The sequence below is a fragment of the Coptis chinensis genome, chromosome 9 (assembly GCF_015680905.1).
Source record: "Coptis chinensis isolate HL-2020 chromosome 9, ASM1568090v1, whole genome shotgun sequence".
Taxonomy (NCBI): Eukaryota; Viridiplantae; Streptophyta; class Magnoliopsida; order Ranunculales; family Ranunculaceae; genus Coptis; species Coptis chinensis.
Window position 1 is genome coordinate 40,376,820 of NC_141464.1, and position 12,637 is coordinate 40,389,456.

The following is a 12,637-nucleotide window of genomic DNA, read 5'->3' on the forward strand; positions in this document are numbered from 1 at the left end:
CTATGGCCGGAAGAAACATTAAATGAGTTTTGTTTAAGTAAACAAAACTTGGTTTAAAAGAAGTCACGTGAAAACAAAACCTCGACATTCAAAGTTTTGAATGTCTCAAATGGAGAAACAGCCAAGACCGAATTAAATCATCCTCCAGACATCCGCCTATATATATGAGGGGTTCGCCTTCATTATAAGGTCTTCAGCATATTAATGCTTTAGCTACGCTTAGTTTTTTTTTCTTCTTCTTCAGTACTTACATTCCGCCATTTCCATTTCAGCTGCTTAATACTGTAAGTTATTTTACCCTTAATAACAGTCATTTCTTTTCTAGTTTAATTTTTGTCTTGCATTTATTTACTTAATGTATACAGCAAGTTTTATTATTCCTTCTATGATGATGAGCTAATCCCCTCGGGGAGGGTTATCTTTGCTTCGTGTAAAATCGGATTGACTTCGTTAATATTCTAGAATCACTACTTAGGAATTAGGCATAGAATTAACATCCGGTCCCAAAATGACCGAGATCAGACAAAGTTGGATTGCCGATGCTCGGGGGGGCCACGCTAAAATGTCTCTACGAGTGTCGAATGACTCTCCAATTCGTCCCAAAATGATGTGAAATCGAGCCAAGAGCGGAAATAATATACCGTAGATCGCGGTATTATTAAAACTCCTTATGCTAGTAAAATCGACCTAGAGATGTGGGCATGCACTAGGGATCAATACTCAACGCCGTCTCGAAGCGAGACGAATTAGAGATGTAGTGATTTGGTAATAAAAATTGTTAAAAAATGATTCTTGCATGAGCATGATTAACTCTCTCCCTGTTTCTCTACATTTTGTTTACCTACATATAATCGCCGTAGTAATTTATTTTATTTGCATTACCGTTATTTTAATTAAAAACCAACTAAAAAGAAACCTAAAAATCCTACTCACTTAAAGTTGTAACTCCAGTTGTGAACCTATCCGAGCCCTAAGGTTTGGACGATCCCTTACTCGACCTATCCTACCAATCCCACGTGAGTAAGGTAACTTGACTAAAACGTACGACTATACGGACGTTGGACTTTGGACTTGGACTGTGGACCTCGGACTTTGGACTGTGGACCTCGGACTTAAGAAAATAATTAACTAAAAGCCAAACGTTCGTGTGTAAAGAGTGTTCTGTCAAATGGCGCCGCTGCACGCCGAAGGACTCTGGATTTAACGTAATAACTGGAATACATCCATAAAAACCCCTCCCTTACCTCCTCATCTTTTTAATTTTAATTTCTATTACAATACTAACTCTTTACTGTAACTCTTTACCCTAACTTTTTTTCTACTAACAAATATTTGTGAACCAAGTTGTTTATTTTCATTAGCACAGTCTAAGTACTCCATAGGAATTTGAAATACTGAATAGACAAAAGAGTCTAGGACGAGACTGAATTAGTAGCACGCAAGACTAACCTGGAGTATCAACACTCCGGTTTTCAGGTACATGCCACTTTACTTTTCAGTACTCTTTTGGGCTCTTTGGTCATGTTTTACTAGTAAGCATAAGCTCGGGAGTAGTCGATCGCTATACGAGGAATCGCGGGATGCCAGGTTTCAAACTCTTAAACTCCTCAAACTTTGTCAAGGATATTATTTGCTATAACCTGTTTTACCTCGTATATTTGTATGTTGGCATGAGAACTCTGTGCATGTAAAGGTGGTTCGTCATCACATATTCACGTAACACAATTAATATGATTCGAATATATTTTGATATATGCGTAGCGCCAAACCACCTGCTTAGAATATATTTGTATGTGTATGTTACATCAATTCACGTACGCAGTATTCAATTGCATGAGTTCGTTCTCGACATTCCCCTAGCTCACGTATAACTTACACATAGTTGCACGTATAGGTAATATAGATTTGCATGGGTAGACTTTCTGCGTAAACTAGTATATGTTAGTTAGTTTCTATTTTGGCATCTATCGTTTTTAATTGCATATTTTGTAATCACGTCTCTATAATACACTAATTACGTAAATTAAAATAATAAAAATAAATAAATAAATAAATAAAAAATCATAGTAATTAAAAATTTCATCTAAATCATCTTAATAACACCCCGCATAATACACCATCATAAATCATCCTATTCCATCAGTGCCTAGGAAACTTGAAAAAAAATTGAGGTTGCCTAATTAAGGAACGTGCTAGCACGAACAACCTCCCTCAATTCTCTCAGGTGACCTGGCTGCTGGAATATTCACACGTTATCCTAGCTTCCCTGCTCGAGTTAGCAACAGCTCAGGAAGACGTGTTTCAACTCCCTCCTTCCTAACTTCTAAAAAACTCCTGTCATTATTCGTTCCTTATGAGCACTAAATTAAAATTTATATTTGTATGAGACTACGGTCTGGTAAACATAAGGAATTAGAACTTACATATCACCGTCGAAAATACAAGAAACAACTGTTTATGTTATCTCCTAGGCATAGTTCCTCCTCCGTAAATCAACCTCGTCAAACATTTCCGTTTCCATTATCTCCTTTAATTATGGCTGAAGAAAATCTCACAGTCGAGAAACCCCTTTCGGATTTCTATACTGCCTTACAGGAAGGACCTGCTTCCGACATTAAACTCGATGCGATTGTAGGTGATTTTTGTATTCCGCCAAACATTTTCGGTTTGTTACCTGTTTACCATGGGTTAGACCATGAAAAACCGTACAATCATCTTCGTCGGATGCAACAAGTAGTCACCACTTTCCGCCATCTGACCGTTACCAACGAACAAGTCTTGCTTAGGATGTTTCCCTTCACCTTAGGCGATAAAGCTTCGGTTTGGCTCGCCCGGACAAGCGCCGCGAATCCATTGACACATGGGCCAAACTTGTTCAAGCATTCATGATAAAGTTCTATACTCGAAGAAAACTACAGAAATGCTTCAAAAGATTCAATTCTTTTCGCCAAAGACCCCCGTGAATCCTTCTCCGAAGCGTGGAGCGATTTATCGATCTACTTCTCGAATGTCCCCATCATCAACTCGACACCGCTGTATTAGTCTGTTCATTCTTTAATGGTCTCTTTGACCATCAAAAGGAAACATTAGATATCATGAACGACGGTTGTTTCATGGACAAGGGCGCTACTGAAGCATACACTTTTCTGGAGAAACAGGCCTCACGAAGCACCCATTGGGGAAACATTGATTCTTCTAGATCTTCTAAAGACACTCCTACCAAAGTTACGTCTATGTTTGAGGTCAAACCCGATCCAGAATTAAAAACTCTAATCGAGTCCCTAAACAAAAAGGTTGATGCTCTTTCGGTACAAGTAAATGAACAAAACCCAAACGGGGTCATGGTCGCCAACGCTTCCCCATGCCCTCTTTGCTTAAGTCCCGAAAGCACCCGATTCTTATTGTCCTTTGGTATACGAGTGTCCTCCCCCTTCCTTCCTGAAGAGGCTTGTGCTTTCAACATCCCTAATGCACCTTGGCGACAACATCCGAATTTAGCTTGGGCACCCCCGTCCAACAACAAGCTCCTTCGTGGCAACAACGCGTTCTGTCATCGACCACTGCGAACTACAATTCCTATCGTCAAGGAAATCCTCCACAATTTCAGCAAGGGCAAAGTAATTTTCCCAACAACGCAAATATGGGATACCAAAACAACCGCAACCTTGTTCCCGCTAACCAAGGATATGGCTACCAAAATCAACCCGCGAATAATAACCGTGAACTAGTTCCCCTTTGCTCCCCTTGGTACAATCCACATCCGATAAAACGGCTGAAACTTTCCTGACATACATGAATCAACAGAATCAAATCCTAGCTTCTATCCAACAGTCTCTTCAGCTGTTAGCTCAGGATAAAAGTCAAAATGGCGTGTTCCCTGGCCAAGCAGTTCCAAACCTTAAGCCTACAAACACTGCCTTTGAACTCAACAATGCACCAGGACCTAGTAATCCAAGCCAGGGTGAGGTAAATGCCATTACCACTCTTCGTTCTTGCCTAACCGTCGACAATAATATACGTATGCCAGACGAGGAATCGACGGAAGCCACGACTAACGTCCTTCCAACTCCTACCTCGCAACCTATAACGGACGAAGTTGTGCCATCAAAATCTACACCTACGTCCCTAGGAAAAGATACCACTGATCCTTATACGCGATTCCGTCCAAAAGCTCCGTTCCCTGCCCGTTTGGTAAAGAATAAACATGACGAACATTTTGATGAGATCCGTGAAACCTTCAAAAATTTGACCATAAACTTACCTTTCCTAGATGCGCTAAAGCATTTGCCCAAGCATGCCAAGTTTTTGAAGGACATGTGCACCACCAAACGACGTACGAATGTACCTCAACAAAGCGTTCCTCATCGGCGGTTTCCCTCGATTACCACTACCAATGGTGTGGTAAAGTACAAGGACCAATTCGACCAAGCTGTACCATGCATGCGTTGGGCGACAAGTATACCGCCATCGCTTTTTTAGACCTAGGTGCGGTGTTAACTTACTTCCCTACTACTTATTTACGCAGTTAGGTCTTCATGAATTGAAACCTACCAATATGACTCTGCGAACTTCGCGGATCGGCTCCATCAAGTACCCAAAAGATATAGTAGAGAAAGTTATAGTAAAGGTCCAAGATTTTTACTACCCAGCTGATTTTGTCATTCTAGATACTGAAGTAGCCTATGACTCCATCCCTATCATCTTGGGACGTCCTTTCCTTGCAACTACCAACGCTCTCATAAACCGGCGTCGGGCGGTTCAATGACATTGTCTTTTCGGGAACCTTTCTGTCGAACTCAACGTGTTCAAATTAATGAAACAATTTCTCGATCCTATAATGGAGGGCGAGATTAGCTTGTTTGATAGTCTGGAACATGATTATTTCACAAACTCTTTTCCCCCAGACGAGATACACCAATTTCTTTCTTTTGATAATCCGGAGTTTGACGATGACTCATACATAAGGGATGTCCATGCATTATTAGAATCAGTACCACTATTTGACCCTAATGCTACGGTGCAAACTAATTCAGAAGAACCGGATTCACTCTTTTCCATTGAAGAGATGATCCCTCACGAATCCTTGATCCCCAATCCTCCAACTCCGGATTTAAAACCTTTACCCCCAGATTTGAAGTACGTGCATCTCGATCCCGACGGTAGTCACCCTATAATAATTTCTGCTCACTTGACTACAGACGAAGAGGCACGTTTGATTCATGTCATTCATGAACACCGCTCAGCTATCGGATGGTCCTTAGATGATATCAAGGGAATAGACCCTAGCATATGCACTCATCGTATACATCTTGATGACGGCACCAAAACGTCATGAGAACCACAACGCCGCCTTAATCCCACAATGAAGGAAGTAGTGCGAGAGGAAGTTCTACGTTTACTTGATGCGGGTATCATATACCCTATCTCAGATAGTGACTGGGTTAGTCCTGTCCACGTTGTTCCCAAAAAGTCCGGCATTCAAGTTGTGCAAAATGAAAATGGTGAGTGCATCTCCACTCGCATTCCTTTGAAATGGAGAATTTGCATTGACTATCGCAAACTTAATGCCAGAACCCGTAAAGATCACTTCCCTCTCCCATTCATTGACCAGATGCTAGAACGTTTAGCCGGTCATGCTTACTACTGTTTTCTTGATGGCTATTCCGATACTTCCAAATTGTCATCGATCCCGCCGATCAAGAAAAGACAACTTTCACATGTCCCTTTGGAACCTTTGCATACAGACGAATGCCTTTTGGTCTTTGTAATGCCCCAGGCACTTTCCAACGCTGCATGCTTCACATTTTTAGTGATATGGTGGAACGTTATATGGAAGTCTTCATGGACGACTTTTCCATTTACGGAAATTCCTTTAACGACTGTTTATCCAACCTTTCTAAAGTATTAACGCGTTGCGAAGAGAAAAATCTGGTACTCAATTGGGAGAAGTGTCATTTCATGGTTACCAAAGGACTTGTTCTAGGTCATATTGTTTCAAAAGACGGGATAAAGGTTGATAAAGCTAAAATTGTTAAAATTTCTTCGCTACCCTTCCCACGCACAGTTCGGGATTTCCGTGCCTTTTTAGGCCACGCTGGGTTTTACAGGAGATTCATTCAGGATTTTTCTAAAGTTGCTCGACCCTTAACCAATCTCCTGCTTAAGGATGCAGTATTCGACTTCAATTTCAATTGCAAACAAGCTTTTGATACTCTAAAAACCGCTCTGACTACCGCTCCTATTATTCAACCCCCGATTGGTCTCAACCATTCGAATCGATGTGTGGCGCTAGCGACTTTGCTATTGGTGTCGTGCTAGGCCACGCGATGACGACAAACCCGTTGTCATTTACTACGCTAGTAAAACTCTTAACGACGCCAACGTAATTATACCACAACTGAGAAAGAGTTCCTAGCTATTGTCTATGCTTTGGATAAGTTTAAGCCCTACCTAGTTGGAACATCGACCATAGTATATACTGACCATGCCGCAATTCGGTACTTATTCGCGAAAAAGGATGCAAAACAACGATTGTTCCGCTGGATCCTTCTCTTACAAGAATTCACCCTGAAAATCAAAGACAAGAAAGGAACCGAAAATGTCGTAGCCGACCATTTATCAAGGCTGGTTGGTGACATCGATAGTGATTACAAGCGTCGGTGATTCCTTCCCATCGAATACTTGTACTCTATTTTCTCATCTCCATGGTACGCGGATATCGTTAACTACCTAGTTACTGAGGAAGTCCCCTCCTTTTGGTCACGTCCTGATCATAAAAAGTTCTTATCCACTATAAAATATTATTTCTAGGATGAACCCTACCTCTTTAAGTATTGTTCCGACCAACTCATTCGTCGCTGCATTCCCGACTGGGAACACACCGGTGTATTATCCTTTTGCCATGAACAATCTTGCGGAGGTCATTTCAGTGGAAAGAAAACTGCGGCCAAGGTGTTACAATGTGGTTTTACTTGGCTACCCTTTTTCGCGATGCACACCTAACATTCGCGTAGTTTGCATTCGTTGTCAACACCTAGGTCGAATTACCAAAGCGAAATATGATGCCCCTAAATCCTATCTTAATTGTGGAAATTTTTGATGTTTGGGGCATTGATTTTATGGGACTCTTCCTTATTTCTCAAGGTTTTCTATACATTTTAGTCGCTGTAGACTATGTGTTCAAATGGATTGAGGCACTCGCATGTCGCTCAAATGACCATAAGACTGTCGTGAGATTTGTAAAAGAAAACATTTTCTCTCGTTTTGGTGTTCCCAAAGCTATCATCAGTGATGGGGGTACACATTTTTGTAACAAAAGTTTTGGGTTTTAATGAAGAAATATGGAGTTACTCACAAGGTTAAGCTACTCCATACCACCCACAAACGAAGTGGCCAAGTGGAAGTCTCCAACAGAGATAAAAGTCTATTCGAGAAAACCGTCAACCCATCAAGAAAGGATCGTCTCTCCTCTTATCGGATGCCTTGTGGGCATACCGAGCGATTTTAAGACACCTATAGGGATGTCTCCTTACCGCATTGTTTTTGGAAAACCTTGTCATCTGCCAAATTGAACTTGAGCACCGTGCCTTTTGGGCCATCAAAAGCCTCAATTACAATATCATCGGGCGGCAGGCGAAGCTTAAAACTGCAATTAAATGAGTGGAGGAGATTCGAGTGATGCTTATGATCTCGAAATCCTACAAAACTAATATGAAAAGAGTGCACGACAAGCACATTTTTTTCGTAAGGATTTCAAAATTGGCCAAAAAGTTTTATTTGTCTGACTCCGTTACACATCTTTCCCCGTAAATTGAAAACACGATGGTCCGGTCCTTTCATTGTGTCGGTAGTGAAACATTATGGGGCAATCTCTTTGCTTAATCCAAAAGATAACAAATGAATTTCAAGTCAAAGGACAACGCCTAAAACATTACCACAAATTACGCCACCGGATGTTGAAGCGGACTCTTCTTCGAATCCGGTTTACAATCGACTAGATGTTTCATTTGGCGTGCTCAATCTTATTTCTATAGAGGTGCGCCATTTTGGTAGCCGGGCCATCTTCTATCTTATGATCTCCAAAGTTCTTTGAAGTGTGTGGTTGCAAAGCCCGGAACCTTAGTCCACGAAAACTCTTTTGCAGAACCGAGTATAAATGTCTTCAGAACCGAAAGCAAACGCGTGCTTTTCGGTAAACGATGGGTACCTAAAATTTCACCTCCTTCCTTCTCTTCCCTTTTCTACTCTCTACCTCGCTTAACTTCAGCTAATCATTTGGTGTAAGTCTCACTCATCACGAATAGGAAATGGTCGTAGTTCTTTGCTCGTAAACGGCGTCTTGACGAACGATGGGCTGGTGTATGCATTGCCAAACACCTTCCGTCTAGGCCCGGACTTCCTATCCGATACTAGCCAGCTTAAGGTATACTTTTGTCTAACACCACCTTTGCGCAGATAATCTTCGCCGCCGCCGTTTCTCCCCACGTTGGGATTCGTCTTGAGGATCCGACGTTAAAAGACTCACCTTGTAAATATGTTTATTTTGTTACCTTTTCCCTTTGCATTAAGTTTTGCACAAGGGATTCGTGGTCAAACCTCGATGTTGCATACTTGGAACACAAACGGGCAATGGATTCCACCGCACCAACCCTAGAATTGGTTACTTTGAGTCCCTTTGGGCGGTTTGAGGATAGCCGTATGTAAAAGGGCAATTTTATTAGACCGTGTAGCGCCGCGGTCCGGGATGGTACCGGCCCGCCCCTAACCCCATAATACATAGAGGTGAAGCCCCACCGGGCTGGATTGGGTTCACTCGAGCCGACACATGACAGTTGTCTATGATTTAAGATGATGACTCCCCTGGACATCCAGTGTTTTTCACGTATATCTCCCTTGTATGTAAATAAAACCTTTACACTTTCTATGGTTTAAAAAAAAAAAAAAAAAAAAAAAAAAAATTGACTTTTAAGAATGACTCACATAATTGGATAGAATTTTTTGTGCCGATCGTTTCGATATATCATTCGTCCAATTCGGAGTCCAAACGAGTCCTGGGTACACTTTTAGATTTTTAGGTTTAAATCAGGCTTTAGGCTTGATTTGGGCTTCGAGAAAATTTTAGGCCCAACCAAAATATCGATTTCTCAGCCCATTTAAACCCAAACAACCCGATAACACGCGTCACTATTCCACGATTCGTCTTCCTAAAAAACCGGATCTTGCCCCCTCTCTAATCAGTCTTGCACGAGACAGGCCCACACTAAAACCAGGTCTCACGCGAGACCCTCACAGCTCCGATCAAGATTTCCTTCCGTCAGATTATCCAAATTCTCCCCCTCATCAGTAATCAATACCCATCCTCTCTATACGACCAACAATGGCTGGAAACAGGCGGATTTGTGTTGAAATTTTTTTTGGGAATTTGTTTGAAAACGGGATGTTTGCTCCATTCTTTGATCACGAAATTCAATCTAGAGGATGGGAGAGTTTGTTATATGCCAATGGAGGGCTTTATTCTAAGGATTTGGTGATGAAATTCTACGACAATGGAAGCTTTAATGGCGACCATTTTTGGTCACCGTCGAGGGTGTCGCGACCGCGAAGTCACACCGGTGTTGCTCTCCGGGATCACGGGCATTCCATCGGGTCGACCACGCATCGACTTCGATGCAGATCCGTGTACCCATGGACTTACGACCTAATGCTCGACACGCTTTATCGAGGGAGAGTACAACATCGACGAAAATGCGCGTATCAACGCCGGTCGCGACGGAACCAGCTAGCGCAAGAACTCAATGGTTGGGATCAACGTCATTGGCACCTCGAAGCCTTCCGACATCAACAAGACCTTCCTCCACCTTCTTTGGATCCTCCAGGGCGAAAAGGTAACTTCGCATCGTTACCTTTCTTTTGATATTATCACACATGCCACTCTTAGGTCACCCCCTTGCCGTTCTAGTAACGCAAGTCATGATTAATCTGGGCTTTACATGCGCCACCCCTCTACTCCCTATACCACAATATGAGAATATGCTGGTGTTTAAGAAATGCATACAAGACCCTTGGGAACCCACAAAGACCTAAGGCTGCCGAAAGCACGCTAAGCGTAGGATCCTCTCACCCACCATACTTTGATGAGACTGCCAAGAGTAAGATCACCCAACCCATAAAGGCCCTACGTGCAGTGAACAGTGGTCTGAGAGACATGTACACTCGCCAGGTATCGATGAGACATACATTGGGCGAGTTAAGGACAGATATGACCACTTTCCACGAAGTCGATGACGATGCGGCGATGGGTGAATTCCAGCCAGAAATGAGAGCCTCCATGATCGCATTTCAGACAAGATGCTTACTTTCGCCGAAACCGGTTTCAGCGAATGTTCATGGCGAGCCAAAGATCGATTCGTGGCTCGGTGATGGATACTCTTGGTGATATCCAGGAGCAGTTAGCCTCCACGGAGCTCAGATCTTTGCCGCGACGTCGCGGGACTCCCGGGTTCTTCTTCTCCGACCCTCGAGGATTCTTTACGGACTGAGGATCATCGGAGCTAGATTTATTTTTCCGGTCTTGTATAATATTATTATATCGGACATTTTATTTACGTGTTTTCACTTTCTAGCTTAATAGTAGATGGTTCCTAAATAGTTTTATATTAGCTATATCTAATATTATAGTATATAGGTAGGAACATATATTGCTAATAATAAATTATATACATATATATATATATATATATATAAATATATTTCATATGTCATACTTAAACAACAAATTTTAACGTAACTAACACGTTCAGAAACCGATAATGAAAACGCATAAAAAAAAAACGGTCAGAAAACGGTCATGAACCACATCTAAAAAACGGTCATGAACCACAACTAAAAAACGGTCAGAAAACGGTCATGACCACATCTAGAAAACGGTCAGAAAACGGCAATTTTCTTTCTATAAATAAGTTCAACTCTTCCTCCATATTCACTCATTTCTTATTCTTCCCTCTACACTTCTTATTCTAAAAAACGTTTTTAGATCACTCCAAGTTCAAGATTCATGGATGCACTAGAAAAGTTTGAAAGCGGCGGCTTTTGAATATGCTACTCAAGTTTTCATGCTCGGTTGTTTTATTATAGTCATGTTGTTAATGTGGCATATAATTCTATCTAATATTTAAGTTTGTAGTTAAGTCATCGTATCATTATGTTGTGTTTCCATGCCATTGTACGTTCTTACATCCTATTGTGATAGTATATCTACATTTTCCTTGTCCTTCTACTTACATTAAAAAAAAAAAAAAAAACAAACAAACAAAGGGGCACTCCTTGTCACATGCCCCATTCTTCTCATCCACACTTCATCTACTTTTGCGCATATCTTAGAAGATACACGTGGTCTAACTACCCTGTGACACCTCGAAATGTATCTTTTACATTTTTGGATGGGTGGCTATTTATACCAAGGATAGACACCTCAAAAAATTTAACTTCCCTTTTTCCAAAATAATTTTTCACCACTCCATCTTTAATGGCCCTCACTTTCGAAGTTTAGGCTCCGAGCAAAATTTTATGGAAAATTTTCAAAATGGTCTTTTTCATCCCTTTTTGACACTTTGAAATATTACGTCGAGGATGGTACCCTCTTTTCACCATAAGCAAACATTTTATTCCGAGAATTGGTCTTGTTATTTTATAAAAGCGGTTATTTCCAAAATGGACAATTCTTTGTCCGTGCTAACGGATCGAGCATGAATTGACTATGGAAATCATCTCTCGAGGTACTTCAAATTCCTATTACAAACCAAGGAGTACACCTTCGGATTCACCTTTCGATAATATCCGGTATCTAATGTTTGCAACTATCCTTCACGGCTAATACAACCGAAAAACCGTATTGTTTATCAAATGATCTTTACAAAAGAACCAATTATCTGTGATCCAATGGGTAGCTCATAATGTCCTAGGCACATCTAAGACTTCCAAAATAACCAAACCACTCCTCCATTTACTCTGGGTGTTGCAGACTAACTACAATGATTTTTGCATTATAAAATTTCTCTACGAATGCGATCGCGACGCGTGCGAAAAAAGACAGCCCTTTACCAAACCATTGTAACACTTATCATGATACATTGGGGTTTTTTCTAGTACTTCTCCTCATACACCTCTTGAACAGCTAATATTCTTACCATTCACTCAGTATGTAGGAACGGATTCTGGAACCCCGACGTTGCAAAGAACCATGTCGGTGTAGAAACCAACGAAGATTGTTCCACCGACAACATCTTTACTGAAAATGCCTTATGCAACGTATTTAATCCCATGGAAGGGCTTCGCTTAATTCAACAAGGACTGATGACATTATTCAAACGTCAGAACATTATTATCACCAGCCTTCTTGAATTTCAGGACCTGCGGACAATAAACGAAGAGGAACAAGCACAATTCTTGCATAGCCACAACCAATTCTTGGAAAATCACACTCTCATAATGGAGAACCACGCCGAGATTTACGGCATTTAGCAAAATGTTGCAACAGTCGTCATTTGCGGATTGATTGACATAGATAGAGAATCTTATAAACGGATTCCTCCCACATAAGGATCCTCGCCGTTACTTGGGCAATAAAACCATTTAAATA